Source organism: Barbus barbus (assembly GCF_936440315.1).
Source record: "Barbus barbus genome assembly, chromosome: 16".
Classification (NCBI taxonomy): Eukaryota; Metazoa; Chordata; class Actinopteri; order Cypriniformes; family Cyprinidae; genus Barbus; species Barbus barbus.
This window is the reverse complement of record NC_136744.1, coordinates 16730560-16757599: the sequence shown is the minus strand read 5'-3', so window position 1 is coordinate 16757599 and position 27040 is coordinate 16730560.

Genomic DNA, 27040 nt, shown 5'->3' with positions numbered 1-27040 from the left:
AATCAACCAACAATGAAATCAATGAAACAAATAAAATCTGTAGACAAATAAAAATTACTGCATGAAGTACATACACTTTGACTCTGAAGAAAAACTACTGTAAAAGCAACAAGAATACTGTAACTATTCATCATCTCTCCATCTGGCTGTATCAGGCCATACGATTTCATCCACATCACAGGCTGTGTCTTCATTGGCAAGGGACCGTTGGAAGAATCGCCTCGTGTGACGAATCCACCCCTGCACAGAAGCTGCTTCGATATGATCACAGGCCTGCTCCATGGCCTGAATGAGGGGCAAACGGTCATAAGGCCGCAGGTCGTATACCTTCCACCTCCATGCTGAAAAAAAAAAAAAACTCTATTGGATTCAGGAAGGGGGAGTATGGGGGAAGGTATAAGACTTCAAATTCAGGGTGCTCATGGAACCAATTCTGGACCGGAGCAGCCCGATGGAATGAGACATTGTCCCAAACGACAATGTACCGCATCTGGTCCACTTGGTTTAATGCGGTGACAGTCTCGTGCAATCTGTCAAGAAATGAAAGTATTAGATTTGCATTATAGGGTCCCAGATTTGCATGGTGGTGGAGGACCCCATTTTGTGTAACAGCAGCGCAAAGGGTGATGTTACCCCCTCGCTGCCCTGGCACATTGGTGATTGCCCTGTGTCCAATTACATTTCTCCCTCTTCTCGTTTTCGCAAGGTTAAATCCAGCCTCATCCACATATATAAATTCATGTTGAATTTCTGCAGCATCCATTTGCAAGACTCTGAAACACAGTAAAAGACAATAAGATGCTATTCAAGATCTATTGCACAGTATATTTTTGTGCCTGAACACTATGAGCAGTGCACAATACCACACCATAGTAAGATGAACAATACATACCTCCACATACTCATTGTGCAGATGTTTCACTCTCTCTGAATTTCTGTCAAATGGTACCCGATACAGTTGCTTCATGTATATTTGATTTTTCTTGAGGATTCGACGTAATCTTGACAGAGAGACTCGTTGGATGTTATTGAAAATATGGTCATCATTGATGATATTGGCTTGGATTTCTCGCAGCCTGATACAGTTATTGGTCAAAACCATGTTCACAATGGCGGCCTTTTGTGCACGAGTGAACATAGGGCCCCTTCCACCTTGGTGTCCTCGACCCTCAATCCTATGTAAAAAAAAAAAACACATGCAGCCTACTGTCAAATGTCACAGTAAACAATATTGATGATAAGTACAGAAAGCTTCAGTTTCAATGTACTGTGTGGTTAGCTTACCTGTTTTCTCGATGAAATGTCCGAATTACTGAAGCAACAGTATTTCCGCTGAGATTAGGTTGAACTCTTTGTCCAGCTTCCATCAGTGTCAGTCCATGGTTGATAACATGGTCAATAAGTGTTGCACGGATTTCTTGAGTCAAATTTGGTCCTTGTCTTTGTTCAGGTTCTATCAACTCTTCAAGTCCTTCTCTACATCTTCCTCTACCTAGGCCTCTTCCACTATCTCCTGCTCCTCTTCCTCTACCTCCTTCTCCTCTTCCTCTACCTCCTTCCTCTCCTCTTTGAGCTCCCCCTCTCATTATCATTCTCATTCTTCTTCTTCTTCTTCTTCTTCTTCTTCTTCTTCTTCTTCTAGCTCCTTCCATTTTTGTTGAAGGTGTAGATAGGTGAACTCACCTGCTGCCTTTTATAGCACACCTGAGTGTTGCGTTTTCAAATTAGCACATGTGTGCTTCCACACCTGGTGGATGTGATTATCCAATTCGTTCATTAATGTGGTCATTGGCAATCCGGGGCTTTGTAATGACAAGGAAGTAACCTCACAATCCTTATTTGTGTCTAAGGTGTGAAAATGTGTGTAGAGTTTTACAAATCACTGTGTGTAATGTTTTGAAAAAAGTGTGAAGCAGACATTGTGTGTAATATTCTGCAAATCTGTGGAGGTGTTTTGCTCATTGAAGTAGAATTTTGCAAATTGTGTGGAAATTTTTATTTTAGTCTGTAAACAATCGTAAAAACCTGTAACTTCCTGTGCTGTGCTAACCTGTGCTGTGAGGTCAAATCAAATCAAATCAAATCAAATCACTTTTATTGTCACATCACCACAGCACGTGTGCCTTCGTGAGTGAAATTCTTGAGAGCGTGCTCCAGACACTGCAAAAACAATTTACATATAGACATTACCATACATACGTACAGATTTATACAGATGACAATGTGTAATATACACATACATATACTCAGTACACACAGTGTACTATTAGACAGACATACAGTTACCGATACACATTATACACAGTATGTAGTACACATTCTACGTTATATACACACAGTAATATGCGAAGATGCAGCAGATTATATATAAACCGGATGTGCAAATGGTCACGCAGATTATTACCACACAAATTTAACCCTCCAAAATCATCTCTCAGGTTCTCGTTCAGTTCACTTTCTACCAGTCCATCACTCCTGATTATTAAATTTAGCTTTAGTGCACACTCTCACAGAGGGAGGGCAGAGAAGGGAGGAGAGAGAAATAAAGTGTTTAAGAGTCCCATTCCATAAGTGCCAGCTCTGCACACGCTTGTGTGTGTCTTGCTATAACAGTTGCGTGTAATGAGTGTGACGTTTGTTATTTTGTGTATGTGTGTGTGTGTGTGTGTGTGTGTGTGTGTAGAGGCGAGGCCTGTGATCATGTGTACTGACAGTTTCCCCCACCCTTCTCACTCAGCTCAAGTCTCGGTGAGAAAGAGTCTAATGAGAGGTTCACAGGCTGTGAACTGAAGGCCCCTCTCCATCCACCTTCACACATACACACACTAAACCTGAGCAGCTGGCACCCACACCACTGGTTCAATGTTCCATATCTTACTCTCGCTTTTCCGCACTTTCATCTGCCTTGTGTGCCACCTGAGACTTCACACATATATACACAGTAGACTATGTTGAGACAGAAGCTGGGCTAATGAGCATGGATATTCTCAAGCCCATTGCTCTGTTCTCTGCTGGGTTTGGAGCAGAAATGAGTATGTGTGTGTACGAAGAGTAGAGGCTTGTCCTCTGCTTTATTATAGGTGAGAATAGAGGGTCAAGGGGAGTTAATGTGCCAGTCTAGCACCAATGCTGCTTGGAGGAACAGGAACAGGGCTGGTAACTTTCCTTCTCTGTGTGAGATAATTAGGGGAAGTCGTGGCCTAATGGTTAGAGAGTTGGACTCGTAATCCAAAGGTTGTGGGTTCGAGTCTCGGGCCGGCAGGGATTGTAGGTGGGGGAAGTGAATGTCCAGCGCTCTCTCCTCAATACCACGACTGAGGTGCCCTTGAGCAAGGTAACAAACCCCAACTTCGGTGCTTCGGACACAGGGCGCTGCAGCATAAATGGCTGCCTACTGCTCCGGGTGTGTGTTCACGGTGTGTGTGTGTTCATTACTGTGTGTGTGCGCACGTTGGATGGGTTAAATGCAGAGCACGAATTCCGAGTATGGGTCACTTAAAAAAAATAATAATAATGTGTTTAGAAAAGTCAAACGCACCATTGGTAGGGTATCCTCGCAGATTTTATTGAGTTTTATTGTGTATTGCACACTTTTCGATTATAACATTTGTATTGAACACAAACAACATGTGTTTGTATTGCGTTATGTTTGGTTAAACAGAAAATATGCTGTCTGACATTATCAGCGAGCGGTCAGCAGTGAGATGGTGACTGGGAGTTTCATCAGTTATGGGCACTTTTATATCCCAGGAGTTGATTTTTAATAAAACAAACTTTTTATTTTTGTTTAATGAACATATTAAAGCTACAAAAGATGTAGGGATGTACACTATCATTCAAAATTTGGGATCAGTAAGATATTTGTAAAGATATTATGATTATTATAAAAGATTTCTGTTTCAAATAAATGCAGTTCTTTTGAACATTATTTTCATCAAAGAATCCTGAAAAAAAAAAATCATAATTATTACCGTTTTCACAAAAACATTAAACAGCACTGTTTTCAACACTGATAATAATAAGAAATGTTTCTTGAGCACCAAATCAACATATTAGAAAAGTATTAGAAAGTTATTTTATAAACATTAAAAAAAATTGTATACAGATTGTATTGTTTTAATTAAAAAAATATATGTTTTAATTTTAAAGTATTTACAGCATATTATTATTAATGATATAATAGTACATATTAATAATAGTACTTATAATAGTATTTATAAATAATAAATATGAAATGTGTATTTTTTCGTATCTTAAAAATATGAAAATATATCATTATATATATATATATATATATATATATATATATATATATATATATATATATATATATATATATAGCCTTGAGAAGAAAGCCTGAAGAAACTTATATAGCCAGAAGAAACTTCTTTAAAAAACATAAAAAAATCGTACTGATCCCAGACTTTTGAGCGGCAGTATATATAAAAACCTTATTGATCCCAGACTTTTGAGCAGCAGTATATGTATATATATACTGCTGCTCAAAAGTCTGGGATCAGTAAGATTTTTAATGTTTTTTTAAAGTTTCTTCTGCTCATCAAGGCTGTATCTATTTGATCAAAAATTCAGGGGGAAAAAATGTTATTTTGTGAAATATTATTGCAGCAGTATATGTATATATATACTGCCGCTCAAAAGTCTGGGATCAGTAAGATTTTTAATGTTTTTTAAAAATTTCTTCTGCTCATCAAGGCTGTATCTATTTGATCAAAAATTCAGGGGGAAAAAATGTTATTTTGTGAAATATTATTGCAATATAAAATAACAGTTTTCTATTTTAATATACTTTAAAATATAATTTATTTCTGTGATCAAAGCTGAATTTTCAGCATCATTACTCCAGTCTTCGGTGTCACATGATCCTTCAGAAATCATTATAATATGCTGATTTATTATGAGTGTTGAAACTGTTATGCTGCTTCATATTTTTGGGGGAGACCTGTGATATTTTTTTTAGGATTCTCTGATTAATAAAAAGTTAAAAAGAACAGCATTTATTTTAAAAATAAATTTTGTGTTACAATATACTATGCTATTCAAAATTGGGGTCAGTACATTTTTTCATTCTTTTTTTTTTAAGAAATTATTACTTTTATTCAGGAGGGATGTATTAAATGAATAAAAAGTCATAGTAAAGACTTATATTGTTAGAAAAGATTTCTATTGTGAACAAATGCATCTCTTTTTAACTTTTTATTCATCAAAGAATCAAAGAAAAATGTATCACATGTTCCAAAAAACAATATGAAGCAGCACAACAGTTTCAACACACAGCATATTAGAATGATTTCTGAAGGATCATGTGACACTGAAGAGTGGAGTAATGATGCTGAAAATTCAGCGCTGCGTCACAGAAATAAATTATATTTTAAAAGTATATTAAAATAGGAAACCAATATTACTAATTGTGATACTATTTCACAATATTACTGTTTTTTCTTTATTTTTGATTGAATAAATACAGCCTTGATGAGCAGAAGAGACTCCCTTAAAAAACATTACAAATTTTACTGATCCCAAACTTTTGTGTGGCAGTGTATATATATATATACACTGCCATAAATAGTAAATATATATATATATATATATATATATATATATATATATGTATTTACTATTTAAAATATTTACTATTTTACTTTTTAAAATATTTTTACTATTTAAAATTATGGAAGAATATTATTTAATTGTGTGTATTTAGGATGCATGAAATGCTAACAATGAAGTTTGTCAAGACTACACAAACATTTTATTCCATTTTTATTTATGTTAAAAATGTTATTTACACGACGGAATGCTGTTAAACACAATAGATAATTTAGTGGTTTGAATGACACCCTGATGGAAATGTTAATGATGTTCATTTAAAATAAGACCACATAACCGAAAGAGCTCATGGTTGAAGAAACTCCCAGCTATACTGTACAAAATGCACATTTTCTCCCACACACACAGAGATATATATATTCTACAGAAGGTATATAAGTGCCCAGGGTTGACACATGGGCTCACTAGGGGCTCTGAGACCTATAGGGTCAACCATGTGTGAGTGTAGTCATGCATCTGTGAGTGTGTGTATGTGTGCAAAATGAATGCCTTCAGGTGCAAAGTGTGTGATACGCTGTTCTCCAGCTGTAGCAGATGTAAAAGGGAAGCCCGCACAGGGGACACAGGGCCGCAGGGTCGCCAGAGAAACGACCACAGCTGTGGCCCCTTCACGAACACTCAAAAACATGCACACACTTTCTCAAATCTCTCAAAGATTAGAAATGTAATTTTGATACTACTTCTGGTGAGACCAGAGACATTTAATTCCCTGTAAGAGTTAACTGTAAATGTCCAGCACCTTTTTGATTCCCCTTTTTGATTGATACAACATAATGGCTTTAATCATCAGCTGATATTATACTAATTTTGGCTGATATCCAATAGATATTGCTTTTATCAGCCAATACTGATAATTGCCTGATATATTAGGGCATTATTAATATCGCTGTTTTGAAAGTCTATACATCAAACAGGGTAAAAAGAAAGTTTAGATGCTACTGTTTCTTTCCATCTCTCTAGCGTGACTTTTCCTTAAAGGGCCAGCGCTGGCTTATTTCTATTAGTAAACCATGGGTCAGTTGCAAAGACAACAGCTAAAGTGCAGACAACATCATGTGTGCAAAACATTAGATTTGAAATCTTAGCCCATAAATTAAATGTGTTTTACTTGGACAAAACACTGGATTCTAAAACTGGCTTTAGAAAAATACACTAGTTTCTAGAAAAGCGTTTTTTGTCTTCTGTCACCCCCCTTTCTGTCTCCTCATGTCTTTCATTTGCATCTTTATGACCAAAAAATGATCTGAGGGGAAGACACATGGACTCAAGAAAGTGTGTGTGATGGTGATGGGGTTTGTGTGTCCCAGTAGAGTGAAAGAGGAGATTGTTTTACTCATATTCACGATTTACCTCATTTACATAGGTACGCACATTAGCATAGCTGGGAACGCTGCTGGCCTCTATGCCGCAAACACGGATCTATCCATCCGCTCATGCTATGCGGCTGTGTAACCCAATAAGCGTAATCCTGACAATGAACTGTGCTAATCACATCTAATATGCAAATGAGATTATCTAAACTTTGGTAAACATTGGCTAGTGTTGCAAAACGGGAGATTTTTTGGGTTTGGGGGGTGTTGAGAGGCAAACACAGTAAATCACTACTCCCCTCCTGCTATTTGTTTTATTTGTTTACTGAGTTTCTAACATATAAACAGTACAAACTCATTTTAGGGATTGCAGAGTGTTAGGGGATGTGGGTGAGGTGGCCAGAGCCTCTGTGTGCCTGGATGCAAAAATGGTGGCAAAGCAATTAAATTCTAATTTAGCTCGAGCGATTAAAACAGACACAAATACAAATCATATTATGCTCATCTGGACGTGGAGGCGTATTGCGCAACAGCCTGCTGTGAGCAGTGCCTTTGCTGTTCTTATCAGAGAGATTAGTTTCATTTTGCTCTTATGTGGCTGGTTAATTTCTTCAAAGTCAAAAATACAAAAAGAGGTATGCACAGCCCATAGACCCAATAAGGGCTCACACTGTAAAAAATTTTAAGGCAACCAGCTTCAGTAGAGTTTTGAGTTTTCAGTAAATATTTTATATTGAGTAACGTACATTTTAGACACAGTATTGCTAGATAACTTTTAATAGGAAATATTTCCAAATAGAATCAACTAGAAAATAGTTCCAAAAGAATCAGTCATCTGTGTTGTGAATTATTCAGATTCAGTTATTCACTCATAAATACACTTGTTTCATTTCTGAACAAATACATTTTTTAAAAGTGAGTAGTTCAATGATTCACACATGATCTACTGACATAGTGATGTGCTGCTACTATACAGTATGTCACATTTTGCATTACATTTTTATGTTACTTTTTTGTAAAAGTGCTTGCAAATACACATTATTGTTAATAATTATTGTACGTAATAGCAACATGTAATATGTATGACATTGAAACTGAAAACATCCCAGTTCTTGCATGGCCAGCATACTCACCGGACATGTCACCCATTTAGCATGTTTGGGATGCTCCAGATCAGCGTATACGACAGCGTGTTCCAGTTCCTGCCCATATCCAGCAACTTCGCACAGCCATTGAAGAGTAGTGGACAACCTGATCAACTCTATGCGAAGGAGAAGTGTTGCACTGCGTGGTCACACCAGATACTGGCTGGTTTTCGGAACCCCCCCCAATACAGTAAAACTGCACATTTTAGAGTGACCTCTTATTGTGGCCAGCCTAAGGCACACCTGTGCAATAATCATACTGTCTAATCAGCATCTTGATATGCCACACCTGTGAGGTGGATGGATTATCTCAGCAAAGGAGAAGTGCTCGTTAACACAGATTTAGACAGATTTGTGAACAATATTTGAGAGAAATAGGCCTTTTGTGTACATAGAAAAAGTCTTAGATCTTTGAGTTCCTCTCATGAAAAATAGGGGCAAAAACAAAAGTGTTGCGTTTATAATACTTTACCTGCATGTCATGTGACCATTAGCTTGATAGAAAACCATGAATATGTGGTTAAATAATCAAATTAATAACTTATATGAGGTTAAATTATCGAAATAACTTTTTAATAAAAGTTTGAGTAAATATTTTAGGTCAGAGGGGTTTGGCTTATGAAAAATTTGGGAGACCCTGCTAAATTATAGCTGGCCTTAGATAAAGACGAGCTGACCAGACATTAACTCAGAACAGTCATAATTTTACATTTTGCACCCTGACAATTCTTTACATGTAAACTGACATGTAACATTATTAATTTTGTGTAATTTGCATTTGATTCTGTTAAAGATTTGGACTACCGGAGAAAACAAAATACTAAACTAAAAATATGACACCAATATGATTTGCGCCAAATGATTTTCAACTAGACCCCCACACAAAACTGTTTATATATCACCCTAACAGAGAAAGACAGTGAAAGGGATGACTACACCAGTACTAGTCTTTCCAAGAGCTTAAGGCAGACACAGTGAGCTTTTCTCATATATTTTCCCCTTCCCTTCTCTCTTTTACCCTCTCTCTTTCTCTCCGCAACACATCTGGTGGGTCCGCTGACAAGCTCTTGAACTGTTGACAATAAGTTGATGGGCTAAAGCCCCCCAATAAACATCTCTGGTGCCACCTCAGCCCAGCTGCTAATGTTTAGGGCTGAGTTGAAAGTGGCCGAGTAGCGAGGCCTGAGTGTCATTATGCACTCTGTTTATGTCTGCATGCATGTGGCCTGGCCAGAGATTCGACACTTTTCATCACATTCTTGGGTTGCCTGTGTAGGAATCCAGTTGCAAAACGCATAAAAGTAAAGGAGAGAGAATGAGCCCTCTCCCTGGAGTGGGCCGCAGAGTGAATCAAGAGGCTATTCAAAGCTGCAACAGTGGTTAATGCCCTTTGTATCGTGCTACAAGTCTGTGTGTGCAAGATAGAATGATCACTCCATGCCGGCTGCCAAATTGTTTGGTGTAGATCTTAGAAGATAGACAGGTAAAGAGAAAGGTTATCAGTTTATAATTAGAACTAGGCATCCTCTACTACTGCAGTGTCACTTATAAGCACTTCTGACCACACTAAATAAATGAAATTTTTCACAGTTTCCGTTTACTTAGACAGCCTGCTTGCTGCTTAATTAAACTGGAGGAAATTATATGAATGAAATAAAATGTATTAATGTATGCATTATCATTGTTATTATTATTATAAAAATACTTTAATCGCATCCGGAATAAAAGTTTTTGTTTACATAATATACTGTATGTATACTGTATGTAATGTGTAGATTTATAATGTTTATATAAATGCACACACATACAGTAAATATTTAGAAAATATTTACATGTATACATTTATATTCTTATATTTTATATCATATATAAATATACTTAACATATAAGCATAACATATATATATATGGACCAATCAGACACACATTTATTCATTATATTTAATGAATAATCCAGCAAACCCTCTCATTCAATAAACCATCTGTGAGGGTCTATGGACCCTTCCCCCCGTTACCAGGGCAACAGTGGTATAGTCAGGGCCATACGCAAGTATACGCCGTATGCTTACTTTTTTCCTCGGGCTGTTTGCGTATTACGACTTCTAAGGATCAATATTTGCGTATACCCTTGGTATACCCACTTGTTTTGTTGCTTCACAAGTCCGTAATCTACTGTAGCGTCCTCTATAATGGTGTCCCATACAGTTGTGTGAAACTCGTGATTATTTGTTGTAATTGGTGCATTGTCACTTCAGTCATTCTACCTTTTCCTGCCCATCATCGACTGAATGCGCATGTCTGCTGCATTGAGAGAACTCCCTCCACTCAATGCCGCTTTTGTTTTTCACCTATGAGCAAGGAGAGCCTATTGGCCATCGGGAGCACCGGACATTCCCGGTGGATCAGTCGAGTAGTGAGCCGATTGCCGAAATGAGGAAGACATCCCCCACATTAGGCACTGTTTTTAGCGAACTGAAAAAAGCAAATACTCCAAAAGTGTGAATCGGCGCTATGCAATGCATCCGCCGGCTGCGCGCAATGTAAAGTGATAAACAGTGCAATTCGCTTCATCCATTCAGATGTGACACAGAATTATTGTTATTATAGTCGTGTGATATATGAGAACATTAAAGGTTCTGTAGTGATGCTGGCTGGAAACAGCCACGACAATGTAAACTGCATGAAGAGATAAACTGGAAAACACCAATACATAGGCTTGTCAATTCAGCACCATAGTAATTTACCATGGTTTTACTTCTTGTGACTGCCATCTTACTAATACTAATTATAAGAAAGAACTTCTCTCCTTAGATGTTTAGTTCTAATTAATTTGAATAGAAGTAAAATGTTGATTCAGTAAGAGCCCAATTAAAGATAAATATCAGTGTCTTATATAAATTAGGTGTGTATTATTAACAAATATTAAAGTTCTTATAGGAATAATTCACCCAAAAATAAAAATGATCATTTACTCAACATCATGTCATTCCAAACCTGTATGAATTTCTTTCTACTGTGGAACATAAAAAAAGAAGATAATTTGAGAAATTCAAGACATTTTGTACATACAGTAGGGTAAGCAAAATGGTTTGGTAACATTCTACAGGCCGGATATGTCCAGGGCCAAATTTTAACCCCAGTCCAGCCCAGCCTACACGCAAAATCCCCTTGCCGGAAGTATAATTCCCTTCCTAATTAATACAATCAGAATCAGAATGAGCTTTATTGGCCAAGTATGTTTACACATACGAGGAATTTGTTATAGTGACAGAAGCTCCACAGTGCAACAGAAAGACAGCAACAGGACAGGACACAGATAATAAAGAATAATATAAAAATATCCAAATAGGCAATATACAAAACACAATATATAATATAGACAATTAAGTATGTACAGGTCTGACATGTGCAAATTTGAAATGATAAAAAATAAAAATAAGTAAGTGTGGTGAATAAATAATGTATGATAGTTGTGTGTTCCGCGTTTATTGTCAAGTATTCATGAAATGGATTTCCAGAGGGAAGAAACTGTTTCTGTGTCTGGTCATTCTGGTGCTCAGAGCTCTGTAGCGTCGACCAGACGGTAACAGTTCAAACAGGGAGTGTGCTGGATGTGAGGGGTCCAGAGTGATTTTACCAGCCCTTTTGCTCACTCTGGATAAGTACAGTTCTAGGAGAGTGGGGAGGATTGTACCAATGATTCGCTCAGCAGTCCGGACTACCCTCTGTAGTCTTCTGAGGTCAGATTTGGTAGCTGAGCTGAACCAGACAGTTATTGAAGTGCAGAGGATGGATTCAATGATGGCAGAGTAGAACTGTTTCAGCAGCTCCTGTGGCAGGTTGAACTTCCTCAGCTGGCGAAGGAAGTACAACCTCTGCTGGGCCTTTTTGACAATAGAGTCAATGTGATTGTCCCACTTCAGGTCCTGAGAAATTGTGGTGCCCAGGAATCTGAATGACTCCACTGCAGTCACAGTGCTGTTCATGATGGTGAGTGGGGGGAGAGCAGGGGCGTTTCTCCTGAAGTCCACGATCATCTCCACAGTTTTGACCGTGTTAAGCTCCAGGTTGTTAAGACTGCACCATACAGCCAGCTCCTTAACCTCCCATCTGTAAGCAGACTCTTCACCGTCCTAGATGAGGCCGATCAGTGTGGTGTCATCTGCAAACTCTAGGAGCTTGACAGAGGGGTGTTTAGATGTGCAGTCGTTGGTGTAAAGGGAGAAGACCAGTGAGGAGAGAACGCAGCCCTGAGGAGCTCCAGTGCTGATGGTGTGGGTGTTGGATGTGAATTTACCAAGCTTTACAACTGCTGGCTGTCTGTCAGGAAGCTGTTGATCCACTGACAGACAGAGGTGGGGACAGAGAGCTGTGTCAGTTTATTCCGAAGGGTGTTCGGGATGATGGTGTTAAAAGCGGAGCCTCACATAAGTCCCTGGTCTGTCCAGATGCTGCAGGGTGAAGTGCAGTCCCATCCACCACAGTTGACTGCATCATCCACAGACCTGTTTGCTCTGTAGGCAAACTGCAGGGCGTCCAGTAAGGGTCCACTGATGTCCTTCAGATAATCCAAAACCAGTCATTTAAATGATTTCATGGCCACAGACGTTAGAGCCACAGGTCTGTATTCATTAAGTCCAGTAATTTGGGGTTTCTTTGGGACGGGGATGATGGTGGAGCATTTGAAGCATTGAGGGGACTTCGCACAGCTCCAGTGATGAGTTGAAGATCTGTGTGAAGATGGGGGCCAGCTGGTCAGCACAGATTTTCAGGCAGGCTGGTGACACGCCGTCTGGGCCTGGTGCTTTCCTTCTTTTGTTCTTTCTGAAGACCTGGCGCACTTTTGCTTCACTTAACTGAATTGTAGGTGTGGGAGAGAGGGGGATTGCTGGAGGTGTGAATGGTTGTGTGGAGAGGTGTTCAGGGCGGGTGGGGGGTATTTTTTCAAACCTGCAATAGAACTCGTTAAGGTCGTCTGCTAGTTGTTGATTCTCCAAAGTGCTGGGGGATGGTGTCTTGTAACTGGTGATATCTTTCATACCTTTCCACACTGAAGCAGAATCACTGGAAGAGAAGTTGCTCCTTAGCTTGTCAGAATAATTCCTTTTTGCCACTCTGATCTCCTTTTCCAGTGTGTATTTGGCCTGTTTATACAAGACTTTATCCCCTTTTCTGTAAGCATCTTCTTTGGCCTGACGGAGCTGGTAGAGTTTTACAGTGAACCACGGTTAGTCATTGTTGTAGGTTAAGTGAGTCCTGGTAGGAATGCACATATCCTCACAAAAACTGATATAAGATGTTACAGTCTCTGTGAGCTCATCCAGATCGGTGGCAGCAGTTTCGAAATCAGTCCAATCAGTGAGAGAGAAACAGGTTTGTAAATCATAAATCCATTAGTTTCATTAGTCCATCTTTTAACAGTTCTTAATACAGGTTTTGCAGACTTAAGTTTCTGCCTGTAGGTCGGAATAAGATGAACCAAACAGTGATTAGAGATTCCTAAAGCTGCCCTTGGGACAGCGTGAAATGCATCCTTTATTGTTGTGTAACAGTGATCCAATATATTACTCTCTCTGGTGGGACATGTGATGTGCTGTCTGTATTTTGGCAGTTCACAGGATAGATTTGCTTTATTAAAGTCCCAGAGAATGATTAAAACAGAGTCTGGGTGTTGTTGTTCTGTGATCATATTGGGGAAGTCATGGCCTAATGGTTAGAGAGTCGGACTTGTAATCCGAAGGTTGCGGGTTCGAGTCTCCGGCCGGCAGGAATTGTAGGTGGGGGGAGTGAATGTCCAGCGCTCTCTCCACCCTCAATACCACGACTGAGGTGCCCTTGAGCAAGGCACCGAACCCCCAACTGCTCCCCGGGCGCTGCAGCATAAAATGGCTGCCCACTGCTCCGGGTGTATGTTCACGGTGTGTGTGTGTGTTCACTGCTGTGTGTGTGCACGTTGGTTGGGTTAAATGCAGAGCACGAATTCTGAGTAAGGGTCACCATACTTGGCTGAATGTCACTTCACTTCACTTCATATCAGCAAGTTTCTGTAAAGCTGATCTCACGTGCGCTTTTGGTAGAATGTAGACACTCACGAGAATGAACGAGCAGAACTCCCGTGGCGAATAGAACGGCTTGCAGTTAATGAAAAGCGTTACTAGTTTTGAACAGCACATCTTCTTTAACACAGTTACATCTGTACACCACCTTGCATTGATGTAAAAGCACGTCCCGCAGAGAACGGAGATTCGCCAGATGGATGCTAGACAACGGCTTTTTATGCATACTTTATGAGTGAAGTACTAGTTAATGTAACCCCACCTATATCGTGTCTCCTACCAAATTAATGTTCATTTGATGACGCAACCTTAGGTGTACACCACCTTCTCATAGAATGCCAGGTGTGTGTGTAATTTAATCAAAGTACAGACTGCCAGAGCCTTTCGAAGCATGGTCTCAGACAAAGGGTCATAAAACCCCCCAATATTTCCAGCCTTCCGCTTGGAAATTCAGCCTTTCTCATTGGTCAAGCCCATCCTGAAAGGTGTGACTCTTCATGAACCGTTCCCTGACTTTAAAGGGCTCATGCACAGGTCTGCCTTTCTCTTCTGCTAAATCTTCAGATTGCTGCCCATATGGTTGGACTCATGGAGCGCCTGAGCCGGTGTGGGCGCGCCCGGCAGGCCCCAACATAGAGCCATGTGCAGTCTCCCCAGCCTGGGGAGATGGCTCTTGACTACAAAGAGTCAGACTAATACCACTAGAGTTCATCTTCACTCAACCCTGGAATTCACCATCATGGAAATGCACTCGCTCAGACATTTCTCTCTCCCTGCTCCCGGCAGTCTCTGCATCTTCATCTATGGATTGCGGCCTGCACTTCCACTGCGGCCCACAGGGCCAACAGGCCCCATTTTACACCCAGCTATGCGCTTACTTAGGAAAGAGGACTCTCTCAACCCCAACAGTGTCAAGAACAACCTCGGAGTTTCAAAAGACTGCAACTTCAGCCATTGAATGGAACCACCCAGTCCTTCTTCAGAAGCTTCACGGGACTCTCGTTCTCGTTGCAAGTATCCAAATGCAAGTATCGTTCCTTTCACCACACAGAGGTTTGTTGTAAGCTATCGTATACTGTGCTTTGAATTAGAGACTGATGGTTCTTTCTGATGGTCAACTCAGCCCTGTTTCGTTCACTGCATTTCCCCTGTTTCTGTCCGGTTTCATTCATCCAGTCTCACTTACCCTTCCCATATACCATGTATGTGTGATGTGTGTGTGTGTGTGTGTGTGTGTGTGTGTGTGTGTATATATATGTATGTGTTTGTTTAGTCTAGTTATGTGTTTGTGATTTAGTTAATAAAACTTTGTGCACAAAACATATGAGTATTTGTTTCTGATTCCCTGCTTGCAACAAAGTCAATTTAACTATTTTTATCTTGTTACATGCTCTGAGTAGTACTGTACCTTAAAAAAGGGTATTTCTCTTACCCTGGAAATTAAGATTTCTTTGAATTCCTAAATAATCAATACTGAGCGTTCACTAGACTACCTGGTCAATTGATTTTACTGTAAATTCGGCTTTATCAAGCTAATTCTATTAAAGTATCCAAATATTATAATTAATTATAAAGAGTTATGATTAATTAATAATATTCCCCCTTAAGCTAATTTGCAACACAGCACTAAAAAATAAGTTTAAAAAAAATGAAATGTTCTAAGACTATATAAATTAAAATGTAATTTAAATATTGTAACCAAGAACATAACCAAATGGATTTCTGAAAAATTATCTCGTTTCGACTGTAAGACAGAGCATCATGTCATGAACCGTTGCATTTTCCTTTCCTATGAACATGCAAAAAAAAAAACATTGAAATAAATGGATTCACAGCATGGTAAAGGGTATTGTATCTGGGTTTTTTTTCCTCTCTCTCTTTCACGATCTTACTAATTCCTGTGATCCACCTGCTCTGAAGGCCAGTCGTTGTGGCCGAGTGTTCTGCGCTACAGATGGCGCTGGATAAGGGAAGCTGGGTCATGCTGAAGGACTGACCACAGTGCTTCATCATACTGAGTGAAAGTGACCCCAAAGGTCACAGCACACACAGGCTTAATTTTAGAGCAATTAATCTCCTCTCAAGAGAGTTTTATGTGTGAGCATGTGTGTGGGTGTTTCCTTCCAGGTCCTGTGCTGTAGTTTGAGCCGGTCATCAGCTGTCCGGCCAAGGTGGAGGCCCAGCCATCTTATCATCTAAGAGAAGCTTAATATGAGGAGATTAGATGGCACGGAGGAGATTACAGCTTGGCCTTCTTACCTAACAGGAACCTGATCTAAATCCCCCATGGGGCAACAAGGCCATCACTCCGTCCAACATACACAAGAGGATGTGTTACGTACACACATATAGATACACACCAGATGATGAGTGGGTGGCAAAAAAAAAACTCAGATGAAACAGCAATGGAAATGAAAGAGGCGGAGCTTCCGGTGAGAGAGAGTGAAAGAGTGAGGTGGGATGGAAGAGGTGTTCCCCATATAAAAGCCTCTTCACTGGTTTGGAAAATTAGCTGGGCCCTGTGGTCTACTGGAGCCTTTTATTTATTGATGTAAAGAAAGATAACCACGCCACCTTCCGTATTCGCTCCATTTGCATGAGCGAGGGAAGATTAGGAGTGAAAATCAAACCAAATAAATAAATCCCTCTTTTTCCCTCTCTTCACCTCCCCTTCCCTTCCCAGACACACACTCATCCCTCTGCCATAATAAACACTTTGCAAAAAGTCGCAACAAAATTTATTTTTCAGACAATCACTGCCAGACTATCCAGTGGATGTATGCTATATTAATCTCAAAGCTCAAAGAACTTTGTTTATTGGCTGCAAAGGTTGGAAAGTAAAAGCTACCCAATGTAACCATCAAATTAAACTGGTATAAACAACCATGCTGTAAATGCATGCTTGTATATGTGAGTGGTGTACAGTATTTGAAAATAGCAGTGTTTTAGCAGCTTAACATCTTCTGCAGAAGTTTGAAAGTCACGTATCCATTCATGAGTCTCACGTTGATGTCTAAATGTGGTCTGATCTCAGAGAAGTGTAAAGGGAATCTAATCAATTTAGCTTGCTCTGAATGCCAGTTTGAATGTGTTTGAGTAACAATGCTAAATCCACCTTCTAATGTCTTTTCATCACATCTCACTTTCTCCTGAGCAGGAGAGCAATAAATATTTTAGCGCTAACTGAATTAACTGAATTAAGAATCCTTTTAAAATTCCAATTTAATTCTGAATTTGAATTGAGGTAGCAAACAGAATGCAGAATTGCAATTTCAATTTGAATAGAAGGCAGTAAAGAATTAAATTAATTTAAGTTCAAAGTATTCTTGTTGGCAGTGTTATTTAACATTATTTAACATATACTGTTATATGGTATTGATCAATATTTTGATAAGTTTTTATTTAATTTATTATCAGCACCAAAAATAGAAAAGCAAGATTAGAGTTTGCAAAAAAAGCACAAAGGTGAGCCAGAAGAGTTTTGGAACTCCGTTTATGGACCGATGAGACAAATATGAACCTTTATCTAAGTGATGGGAAAGCAAAAATGTGCAGAAAAAAAGGGAACTGCAATGATCCCATGCATACAGCCTCATCTGTAAAGCATGGTGGAGGTGATGTCGTGGCATGGGCATGCATGGCTGCCTCTGGAACAGGCCCTCTCAACTTTACTGATGACTTAATGTATGATGACAGTAGCAGAATGAATTTGGAAGGGTACAAAACCATCTTGCCTACCAATATTCAAGCAAATGCCACCAGATTCATTGGGAAGTGCTTCATATTGCATCAGGACAATGACCCAAAACACCCTGCCAGTTCAGTCAAGGAATTTATAAGGGCAAAGAAATGGAAAGTCTTAGATTGCCCAAGTCAGTCTCCAGATTTAAATCCGATTGAACATGAATTTCACCAGCTGGAGAGGAGAGTAAAGGCAGAAACTCCCCAAAACAAGCAACAATTGGAATTGGCTGCATTAAAGGCTGGGAAAAGTATTTCAAAGCATGAGACCAAGAGTCTGGTGATGTCTATGGGTCACAGACTCACTGCTGTGATTGTATGCAAGGGATCTGCAACTAAATAATAGCTTTTAATCTTTTATATATGCCTTATGTTCAACTGTCCCAATACTTATGCTCACATCAATGAGTGGGATGAACTCTAAAAGTGCTGTTCTTTTTATTTGGTAAAACATGTATGTGTTGAAACGGCTAATAATAAAATGTGACATTCTGTAGTTTTGTCTCATATTCATCTTTTAATCATATTTGCAAATGTCTTAACTCCACAGCCAACAGAGCAATTTTGTCTTTACTGTTCCAATACTTATGGAGGGCACTGTATATATATATATATATATATAAAAACTGTATATCATTTTTGTTTTATAAAAGATCAAAAGGATTAATAATGCAGGTTTATTTTCAGAGCCTTCTTTGATCATATTTACCAAGGGTGCCAATAATTCTGACCACGACTGTATATATACATACATATATATATACAGTCGTGGTCAGAATTATTGGCACCCTTGGTAAAAATAAAAAATAAAAAATAAAAATCTAACCTTTCATTGAACTAAAACTATTGAAAATTAAGGAAAATCTCATTATGAAATAAATGTTTTTTCTCAAAAACACGTTGGACACAATTATTGGCACCCCTAGAAATTCTAATGAGTAAAATATCTCTGAAGTATATTCCCATTCATATTTACAATTTTGAGCACTCCATGGTGATTATGAATATGAAATTATCTAGCCATGGCTTCCTGTTTTACAGAAATATAAATAGGAGGGAAAACAAAGTCCAAATTCCCTTAATCATCCATCACAATGAGAAAAAAACAAAGAATATATTTCTGATTTGCAGAAAAAGATAATTGAGCTTCACAAATTAATAAAGTGGCTTTAAGAAAAGAGCTAGAGCAGTGAAAATTCCCATTCCCACCTTCAGGGCAATAATTAAGAATTCCCAATCAACATAAAATGTTATGAATCTGCCTGGAAGAGGATGTGTGTCTATATCGTCCTAATGCACGGTGAGGAGGAGAATTTGACTCGCCAAAGACTCTGTCAATTGTTGAGAAAGGTTGAGTTTCGGTGTCAGAAAACCTTTAAAAAAAAAATCAAACAGCTCCTACATCACCACATGTTGTTCAGGAGGATTTCAAGAAAAATGTTCCTCACTCATCCAAAAACAATCTCCAGGTTCAAGTTCTGAAGTTCTGATGACTGAATATGCTGATAATGTATGTATATCAGTTTACTTTAATTTTAATACTTTAGTACTTATTTCATTTGCCAAGTAAACATTTGTAATTGTTGTTAAACATTTGTACGTTTTTCATGTAGTAATTAAATTTTATTGCATTTAAACTAAATTTCAAATAGAATAAAAACAACAAAAAAAAACAATTAATTTTATTAGTGTAATTTTTAACTAGAAAATAAAAGTTTGCAAAGAACATTGGGTTCACAAAGCTTTTGTAAAGTTTAAACAGTGTAAAAAGCATGAATTTGAAGGCTGAAAAATATAGAACAGATGGAAGGACAGATAGCATTTCCAAGAATTTTGATTGATTGATTGATTGATTGATTGATTGATTGGTTGATTGATTGATTGATTATTGCTAGTCATTAAATTCCTGTCATTCCATGTCAACTTCCTGTGTGGTGTGGCCAATTTGATTTAAATTCACGCTCATCAATTCTTTAATTTTGTACAACCCTTATGTGGACACCCAAAGAAGAGGGGCTTAAAAAATATGAGGCCACTGATGCTTTCATCCACCCATACATGGGTGTTCAACGATAAACACACTCATCACATATTAATCTGCAGGCTAGGGACAGAGTTGTATTGCCTGGAGGGCAGAGATGTTCGCAAACAGCCACGGTACAGACAGGAGAGGCTCTTGAGTGTGTATGTGTGTGCCGGTATGCAAGAGTACACTGCTCCTCCTCCAAGATCCTCAACGGGGCAGAAAATGGGCATGTGCTTGTGGTCTAGTGAAGCCCAGCCTGAGCTCAGCTCTTGCACCGCTGCCCCGCTCTGCCTCCAGATGTGGCCTCAGTGGCTTTTTCTCGTGTGATCGTGTGGATCAGCATTATATCTTTGCACAGTGTCCTCTTCTCTTTTCTCCTCTTCACTCTCCTTTGCTGTCCTTTCCTCATTGTTCATGCAGCTCATCCAGCTAATGAACCAGTACAAGCACAAAGTGCATTTCATGAGAGAGATAGCCAAATATTCACAGGGGACATAAAACCCCACGTAACAACAGCACAGATGGAGCAGAAGCACATGACAGACAGGCCCTGTTCAGGAAAAAAAAGAAAAAAGTATAAGGACTGTCTATATCAAACATCTTATTTTTCTACCCACTATTACTCTCTTTTTGTCTTCTCTTGTCCACCTGTGTACCAGCAGCAATTAAGGACCCTGGTGGATACAATCAAGAAATCACACGAATTGGTGAATGTGAGTTTATGTTCAAAACTCTGAATATCTGCTTATGCATGTATGTTTGTGTGTGTTAGTGAGCGTAAATTAGGAGATGAACTGAGAATACATTTTTAATTTTTAAATCCTGAATTTGAATCTGAATGTTGAATTAAACCCTTAATTCCATTCATATAACTCTAATTTTTAACTAGAAAAGAAAAGTTTGTTTAAACAAATTTTTAATGTTGGTTAAAAAAAAAAAATATTATAATGCCTGGACGTTTTAGCTTTATAGGACTTATGTTCAGACACACAATGTTTGAATGTAGATAATGTTTGAAATGTTATAGAATTTTTGTTTGTTCATATATTTCATCATAATACATTAATGTTTGGGACAAGGGTGAAAGAACACTTAATTTCCCAAAATGCATTACGTATATTGTTTTTTTTTTTTTTTTTTAATTACAATGCTGTAAAGTTTTTTATTTGATAGTAAGTTCTTTATTTTTATTTTTTAAGAAATCTTTTATGCTCACCAAAGTTTACATTTATTTGATCAAAGGACAGTGAAAGCAGTAATATTGTGGAATATTATTACAATTGAAAGTAACTGTTTTCTGTTTTAATATATTTTAAAATATAATTTATTCCTGTGATGGCAAAGCTGAATTTTCAGCAGCCATTACTTCAGTCTTCAGTGTCACATGATACTTCAGAAATCATTCTTATCAGATTCTAATCAGATGCTGATTTGGTGGTCAAAAACTTTGTATTATTATTATTACTGGTGTTGAAATCTGTTGAACTGATATTATTGATGATTGCAAAGTTCAAAAGAACACTTTCAATTTAAAATTGAAAATTTTTGTAACAATACAAAACTCTTTACTGTCACTTTTGATCAATTTAATGTATCCTTACTGAAGATAGGTTTTTTTTTTTTTTATCTTATTGACCCCATACTTTTGAACGGTAGTGTAGGTGTAGATGTAGATATAGTAAGTCAGCTTAGTATAGTGAGAACAGCTCTTACCCTATAAGATAGAAAGGGGGGGGGGGGGGAGGTGAAAAAGAGAACGCTCATGTATAAGTAACTCACGTCTCTCTCCAAACAGTATATCTATGTGCATTATACGCATCTTTCAGCTCAGTTCAATTCAGTTGAATGTTCTGATTGTTATGATTTTGTACTTAACATCACTACTGCTTGTTTTTTCCATCATATTTTATCTTCTCAAGTGGGTTTATTTCCTGCAGAGGAGATATTTGTGCTGCACTGTACACTCACAAAGAAACAAAGAGCAATATCTCATAAAACTTAACAGAATTACAGCCTGAATGAACACACACACATACATAAATATGAGTCACACACACATTCTCTCCCTGGGTTTTGCACTCATGCAGGGCCTTTATGGAGAGACATGAGTAAAACCAAATCAATACAGGAGGCCATACTGATGAAGAATGAATCTGAAAGTGATTATATCTGTAAACAGTGATCAATATGGAAGCCGTTGCGCAGAGTGCGGGATAAAACCAGCCTCTATAAATTCTCCATCACTTTACTGGAGCTCAATAGCATCAGCATGCGATCGTAGCGCCGAAGTCATTTTCAACAATATATTTTACTATCATTGTCACTGATTGGAAGCAGTTCTCTCATTTTACATTTGAAAAATGCGTAGTTGCTAAAATCAGATTTTTGTTTATATGCTTTGCATGATCTGTTGTTCTCTGGTAAATGGTCATCGTCTGACTGCTCCTCTCTATCTCTCCTCCGTTGTTCTCTCGAACTGTCTGCGGTGCTGTGATTCGGGTGAAGATGGTGGACTTGTGACAGATCAGGGCATTCAGGCTGGTGACATTCCTCCTGGCGAGCAGATCCATCCTGGGCCTGGGGTGAAAAATGCAGCGCCGCGCTGCTGCTCAGCTGCAGATGAATGGAGCTATCTGTCTTGTCACAAGGGGTCGGCGGGAGAGGTTACAGCCCAACTGTACCTGGTCTCCGGTGCTGACGCCTGCACGCCGCTTCCCTTTACAAGGGAAGAAACAGAAAAACAGAAGAGAGGGAGAGAGAGAGAAACAAATCCTGCCCCATCAAGCACTTCTTTAGTCCCTCCAGAGCCCATCTCACTTCCCATCATCCCGCAGTCCTGCTGCCCTGAGCGCAGGCTTTGACACATCTATATGTTTTTCCTTCTGACCTTTCAACGTCCTTTCTGTCAGCGCCTGTAAACCATGAGCTGATGTATGAGGGCAATTTTTAGCGGTGCCACTTGTATCTGAGTGATTGCGCACACTTTACATTTGGGGGGCCTGCCACCATGCCACCTCCTCAACATCTCTTTATTTGTTTGCTTGAGATTGAGGCAGAGAAACTGAGGGGAAGGAATAAAAAGAGTGGATGGGGAGGGGACGGTGGAGCCCATTCTCAACATTCTCAACAACCTCTGGGCAACAGGCCTGCACTTTATCAGTCCGGCGAGCTGAGCCCTCAGGCCAGGCCTAACCAATCACACCTTGGAAACACGTACTTGAACAAACACCAACATCAGTGCAACAGACACCTGTAGAAAGGGTGTTTTACTGGAATACTGACATTCATTGGAATACTGATATGGGGGCTAGCAGTTTTTGTATAAAATATGTGCAATTTAAAAAAAAATAATAATATAGCAATGTCAAAGAAAGAAAGATTTTACATAATGTTTTCTTAGATGTTAAAATGTTAATTTAGCACATATTATTAAAAAGCATTCGTGCAAATTTGAATACATTAAGAATAATATAATAATACTGTTTCATTTTCCTAAAGAATGAAATCATGGGAAATCATATTTATTGTTAAAAGTGAATTTACTTGAAAAATTTTGTATACATGTAAAATTACTCTAATGGAAAACAGATATGCTGTTAACTTAAATATTTTTCAAATATTTTTTTTATTATTTTCAGGATTATTATAGTTGTTATAGTAAAAAAAAAAAAAAATATATATATATATATATACTGTATATATATTTCAGCTATAGACGCCAAGGGAACATTTCTCATTTTCATTTATTTTAACTTATACTAAAATAACCAAAACTGAAAATGTGAATAATTTTGCAGAAACACTGCAAAATTACTAAAACTTTAGCTAAAATTAAAACATAATTGAAAATATTAAAAACTAATTAAAATATTATTAAAAACTATACAAGTATCCCAATGATACTAAAATGGCACTTTTACAATGACAATATAGAAGTCAACTGAGGAAACAACATGTCTTTATAATATCACATTATAATGTCACACGTAATATTTTTCTTATACAGTGTTAATATAATTATATATGCATTTAAAAGGAAGTCCCTAACAAGGTGATCATCATATTTGAGGGACTTTGGTATTAAAACTTTAAAAACCTGCTCTAATCTGATTGGATGAGCATTCTAAGTCTGTACGATATTTTATCACGCTTTACTGTAGTTCTCTTGTTTTAACATTGGTCTGTAACACAGTTGCTTTATCTGATATGTTTTGCCATTGCGCTCAGAGATGTTCTAATTCTTATGTGTCTACAATCTCCCAGCAGTGTTACCAATAATCCAAAGAATAAATGGTGCTGTTCATGTCCTGTGGTAGATGCTGCAGAAAACTTGTGTGCACAATCATCACAGCGTCCCATTATCCTCAGTGTTCGCCACTGTGAACACTTTCTGGTGACATATGTTTACTGTCACATCCTGAACACTTGGGTCAGCTGCCTCTCTACTCTTCTCATCACAAACTCTGACAGCCTAACAAAGCAGTCATTAGACAGCCTCTAAAACACGACTAGCACACCCCCTTTGCTTTAGGGAAAACTAGCATAATAAAATAAGAAGCAGAGAGGACTTAGCATCCTCCCAAAACAAACACACACGAAACAAAACCACCCTTATCTCTTTCAGATTTTCTTTCTTTCTTCCCTCCCCTGGTTCTTGGTCTCCATATTTATAATTTAGCATTATGATATTTTAATTTGTGCATCTTGAAAATAGCACTGTCAGTGGTATAAATATGGAGTACCATTCCTGTGAGAAAAGCCTTTATACTTTAGTAGGTTAAAACTAATACAAACAAAACTGGAATTATTAATTATAAAAAAGGAGAGAGAGAGAAAGGCAAAATCCCCACATTTCAATATCATTTGCATTTCGATTTCGAGTCGGATTTTCAGCAACTTGACTGTTTTCCCTCCTCTTGCGTTCTCTCTAATATCTTGCAGGATCAAAGGCTTTCATTAGATTTAACTCCTCCAAGCATTGTTTGCCTCCCAGGACTACAACAAAGATCCCTCAGTGTGCCAGATTCAGAAGAATAAAGAATTAGTTATTCCTGGACTAATTTGACATCAAACAGTGGAGAGGAAGATAAAAGTGACAATGGTGGCCAGGGAAGATTGGCCATATGTTTCAACAGGCCCCCAAGGCAGTCAACCTCACACTCTCACACCTAGAAAACACACCTTTTAGATGAAGATGATGGCTAATAATAGTAATAAAAATAAACAAATAAAATAAATTAATAATAGTAGTAGTAGTAGTAGGAGGAGTATTAGTAGTATAAGTATAATTATTATTATATTTTTTTCCTGGTTATGTTCATCTTACAGTTTTGTTTTGTTTTTGTTCAACTGCTTACACGCATTTTCAAAACTTTGCCTCTTTTTTTTTCAAAGCTTTACACACAAATCCAAAAATTGCACACACAAAGTGCAAAATGCATCACATTTTGCAAAATGAAGAACTGCATTCACAATATCACAAACACATCTCAAAAGCAAACATGTGTCTTATGTTGCAAACACCTTTGCCATAATATTATTTTTTTTGGGGATATATCATATACAAACAGTTATTCAAAACCAAAAGCTCTTCTTTCATGAGCTCCTATGTACAGTTCTGCACAAGATTGAAAGTAATTGCCAGAGAGATGTTGAAAAATTCACGGTAAACACGAAAGCAAGATTGAAACTTTTTTTTAAACTGTTTATTACACAATACGAAATAAAAAAAAAATTAACCATGTGTAGTTGTGTAGATGTGTATTTATAGGCCTATTCTAAAACCATGATTGTTTGGTGTTAAGTAAAGCAATGACTGTTTGTATATGTGAGGAGTTAGTGTGAGGCACTGATGAATTAGTGTGGCATTTTGATTGGTTGTGTTTGAAAAAGGAATTCAAGATACTTCCTGTTAGATTTTTGTGTTACATAGAGAATTGTGTGTTTTGTTTTGCAAAAAGTGTTTTATGAAGAGTCAAAAGCCGAGAATTAGTGTATGGTTTTGCAGATTTGGTGTGGTTCTGGTGTTTGAGCGGCACAGTTTCAGAAACTGTGTGACAAGTAAAGATTTTTTGTAAGCAGCTGAAAAAAAAACTGTATTTGATGGTAGTAGTATTAGTAGTACTACAACTAATCATCATAATCTTGGCATTTAACAGTCACATTTAAAGAAATATCTCACATTTACAGTTTATTTTTCCATCCTTTTTAATATTAAATTCCCGCCAACTCCCAGAGAGTAATGAATTAAGACATCTTATATGTCCAGGATATACTGAGGATATCTCTGTGGAATCGCACCTTTATTACAGCTGACTGGATGAAATCTTCATTCAGCTCCCTTCATTCACTTAGCTGCCATTCTTACAGTCCTATAAAATAATTATATCCTAGAATTACAGGTTTTTAATCTAAGGCATATGCAATTACTCATTGAGATAAGTTGTCTTAATATGATCTGTCTGCTTTGAATAACTTAGTTTATGCGTTTGATCCTGCTGATGAGTGTGTGTGTTTGTGTGTGTGTGTGTGTGTGTGTGTGTAGTAAGGCCACACAGAGGTGTGTGTCCTGAGGATAGTTTTTAGGACCCAGGTCTCCTTCAAATCACCTCAGCCTTTACCTTCCTCTGAGCAAAACACACACACACAAATTGTATGCACACAGACACACGCACACAGGCTTGTGAATGATCATAGGTCAAACCTTGCCTCTACAGTCAATCATAACATTTCTGTAAAAAAAAAAGAAGCATTTAATCTCAATCTGTCTCTGAGAAGTGAAGTGTGCAGATTATTATTTTCTATACGTCGTAAAATGACTGATCATGGAGAAAAAGCTGAATGAGTTCAAATGAGCAGTCAGAGAAATAATTACCTGAATTCTCATAGTGTAATTTTCTGTAATCGTCAATAATACGAGATCTCAAGAGCCTTATTGCTAGGCTAGACTAAATAATTGTGATTTGATTCAATGTCACTTCCTGTAGATATAGATCTTTCTCTTTAAGAGCCGAGTACCTGACAAAAAGCTTAAAGACTAATTTGCATAATGAAGTTTGACAGGAAAATGATTTAATTACAGAATTTTTGAACTGCTTCCCTCAATCTCCCTCGCTCTCATTCATAATCAGATTTA